Source organism: Schistocerca piceifrons, chromosome 9 (assembly GCF_021461385.2).
Source record: "Schistocerca piceifrons isolate TAMUIC-IGC-003096 chromosome 9, iqSchPice1.1, whole genome shotgun sequence".
In the NCBI taxonomy this organism is placed as follows: Eukaryota; Metazoa; Arthropoda; class Insecta; order Orthoptera; family Acrididae; genus Schistocerca; species Schistocerca piceifrons.
Window position 1 is genome coordinate 118,157,576 of NC_060146.1, and position 4,364 is coordinate 118,161,939.

Here is a 4,364-nt window from a genome sequence, read left to right on the forward strand (position 1 = left end):
ATTTGTGCAGAAAAGTTATTAATTTGCATCGAGTGGCATAATTTTACATGTTATTAAAATGACAGACAGATTTGTTGACTTGACAGAATAATTCTTTGTTACAAAAAGGCCGTTTTTTAGAAGTTTGTCAATTGACTTCTCTAATTTGCATAAATAAGTAAATAACATGAATTATTAAGAATTACATTGGTTTTCGTCTAAAATAGGATTGATTACTTGAATACTGAGTGAAAATGCTCCTAGTGAACAAATAGGTTTCACTGGGTGATTTTTATTTAAGGAGATCCAAATACCTAAGTTGGCCACTATTTTTCGTACTTCATATTAATTATTTAAGATGAACTTAGTGTTTTTACATGATGACATTTGCTGTATCAGTGATCAAGTGATATTAACTTTTGTGTGGGTCAGTTATTCAGTATAATTTAGTGGGTTGACTGTTTATGGAGACATGTTGTGCAATCATTGTTAACATACACAATAACTTTTCTATAATCATAAATACTCGTTAAACTGGTTGAATTTGAAGGGTATCGCATACTTTGGTAAAGTAAAGCCTTTAATATGTTCCGTTACACTACCCCCTCGGGTAATATCATTTACAGAATGTTAATGATATTAGCCGACTAGGACAAATGTGTCAAATGGTTAAAATTTGGAAAAGTACTACTTTTTTTTTTACTATGCATAATGTGTATGTATACAATGACCGTTACACCGTTTCAAAATGACTTTTTCCTGCAAATATTTTAGTTGTGTTGTTTCAAATGCACTTTGTGTTATGGCTCTCAGCATGACAGCATAATAAAAATATTTAGTAATATATGAAAGTAAAAAAAATTGTTAATCTTTGCTCCCAGTGAGCCACATGGAAAATGATCAAAAACAGACACAAATATATCACATGCGATTTTAAGATATAAAACAAAATATATGTAAATTATTTCAAAGTCAGTTCTCATTGAGTCACAGATTAATCAAGATAATAGAAGGCACATAAATATATTATATAGATGGACAGGTCATATGTCCATAGGAAAATATTGCAACTGTCTACTCTTTTTGAGCCACATAAAGGAAATGAAAACAAAGAACATAATTATAAGTATTGACATGATATATAAACACAAACACTAGAGAAGTCACATGTATGAACATAGTATGCATTTGAAAAAAAAGAAAATATTTAAAAAACTTGTCTCCCATTGAGACACATAGTCAAGACAGTACAAGAACATATTAATACTAAAATTGGACACTTAAATTGGTCACAACATAACACAAACATCAAACTTGGCGAACATTTGATTACCTGTAGAAAATTGTACACAAATCTTATGCCTAAGAAAAAAATAGTAACAAAATGATAGGTCTTGCACAACAATTGTTTTCATTGTCTTTTATATTTGGTGCAAGTATGTCCCATATTCCACAATACAAACAGAAAGTAATAAATGTTTGTCACCTCTTTGGGTGCATGGTTAAACTTGCCCCTTGCAAGTAAAGAAGATGTCTCCAAGTTTAATATTCAATAGTGACAATAAAAATATAAAAACATTCTCTCAGAGATCTGGAACTTTTCCAGGGTCTGTAGGATGAGTGGTAGTTGCTATTTGACACACCCAGTAAAAATCTTTGCTGATAACATGCTTTACGGAAAATGGGTAAGTAACTGTATTCAAACAGGGTAACGTGCTTAATCATGTTTATATGGTTTCAATTCAGTGACGTTTCTTAATTCAAATAACCTTCTTGATCTGGGAAAGATTAGTCTATATGCATTAGGATGTGGGCTTTCTTTTATTTCAAATGGACCAATGTCAATGTTTACTTTAACATATGGACAACCTAGCTCAACATCTTTGTCTATTTCAGTATTTTCAAACAATAGATCATTTTCAATTTCTTTAGTTCCTAAGTCTAATCCCTCTTTCCTACACTTAGACACATCCCTCTCTGTTTGCAAAGCATTGACATTTAAATATAAACCTTTGTTTTTATCTGTTCCTCTTAACACTGTGTTGTCACTTAATAAACTACTGTTTTCACCCCATTTTTTATGAAGTCCACTACGGATTCTTATCCACCATATAGGATACAAGGTTGCACTTACCTTTGCTAATTCTTTCCAAAAGGCATCTTTGTTTATACAGTTTCCATAGTTGTTCCACAAAACTTCTAAAAACGTTTCCCCTTTTTCTTGAAAACACACATTTACATTCCATCCCTTCATATTTTCTTTAATATTATTATTATTACCATTCTCATAGATTAGTGTTTCATAGTTCCCAATAGGCAATAACTTGTCCTCAGATACACATTCCCTAGTCTGCATTTCACTTAAATTAACCTCATTATTAACCATGTTTGTCACATCACTTACCTTTATCTCATCATCACTTTTCAATTCTACAAATACTTTTATTTCTCCCTCCACACTCTCATCAATAACATCACTTGATTTAGGATCATTATTTAAATGTCCCTCTATTACTTCTTCCTCCTCCTCAATAACAACCCCATCTTCAGTTTCCCCCTATGTATCTGAATCTCAGAAACTGGGTCTTTTGCTCCATTAAACACTTCGTCATCCCCCTTCAGATCAAATAAACCCCCCAAAATAGATTCTATTTGTGGTGTGTCTGACTTGTTATTAACACCAGTATCTTTTTCAGCCCAACTATGGAACTCTGCAATACCTTCAACTTCTGCACTTTCACTAACTACCTGTCCTTGAACACTGTTTTTATTAACTGTATCACTTTTACTCATAGTATCCCAAAACCTTTTATTAAATTCTAATTTATTCATTCTAACAACATCAGTATTTTCATAGTATTTACTCTTTACATTGTATCCTCTCCTTTTCCAGTTTCGGTTATGTGTTGTCCTTTCATAATATTGTCTAGCCCCAAAACTACAGACATCTAGTGGGACTGTCCACTGTTTCCTTGCTGGTTCCCTCGGTCTATCCGTTTGTAGTTGTCGTTTTGTTCACTAGTTTCAACAAACACCCTTCTATCTTGTTCTCTTCCCCAATACCTATTTCTATCATTCCTGTTATCTCTCCTCCATCCTCCCTCCTGTGTATTGTTTCTGAAATCATTTTCATATCTCCTATCTCCCCTATTTGGAGCATTATTTCCAGAATTTTCAAAGTCTCCCCTCCCATAATAATCTCTATTTACATTCCTGTTCCACCCCCCCATACTGGTTGTTGTCAGAGCCAAATCTTTGGTTATTTTCTCTTTCCAAGGCACTAACTAATCTATCTACAAATTTCAGGAACTCTTCCATTGAATCGTCTGGTCCATGGACCAATTCCCACTGCAGTCTCTCTGGTAACATTTTTTTTAAAACATCAATTTGTGTCATAACATCAAATGAATTATTCAAATGAGCAAGTTTTTTCAATTGGTCTCTGCAAAATTTTTGCATTCCCCCTATTTTCCCTCTATACACTGGTCCATTTAGAAATTCTGACTTTAATCTGGCTTGTATGGATTGTGACCAAAATTTACAAATAAATTTAGCTTCAAACTCTTCAAAAGTATTCCAAGAATCATTATTCTCATTTGCCCAGGATAGGGCCTCCCCTTCTAGAAACCGTTTTACTAACTTAATTTTTATGTTATCTGTCACTCCTACAACAAACATATCCTTACATTGGTGAATAAAGTCAATAGGGTGCAGATTTTCACCAGGAAAGCATTTCACTTGGATGTGCCCATACATTGTATTTTGATTGTAAAACATTTGTTTTGACATCAATACATCTTCCAATTGTGTATATTTAGTGTATATATTTTCTACTTTTGTATCTACATTAGTGGTATACAGGTTGTATTCTTGTTTAAGGTTTTCTGATGTTTTGTCTATTCTCTGATCTAATCTTTCAACTTCAGTATCTACTCTGTTGTAGATGACAGCAGTGCTGTCTGTGTTAGCTTGTATATTTGCATTTAAACTTTCAACTTTAATTTGAAATTCTTTTCTGAAGTGTATCAGCTGTTCGCTAGTGTCCTTACTGAGGGTAGTTTTAATTTCCTCACACTTCTCATTGAGATGAGTAGTTAATAGATCAAAATTCAAACTTAACTTATCCAGTCTATCTGTGTTTTCTTTAAGTTTCAAACTTACTTGTTCACTCGATTGTTTAAGTTGCGAGCTTATTTGAGTTGCAAACTCTGCTAGCCACCCTGTTTAAGTTCAATTGTTCACCATCCCCTGGTCCAATTTTTACATTTCCTACGATCTCATCACTCTCAGGTAGAGACATGTTAACTATAAAAATTTTTTTTTGACAACAACAAATTACCTTGCTTTATGTAGCTATGCTATGATGTCGTGATTGGTGTTCTTGT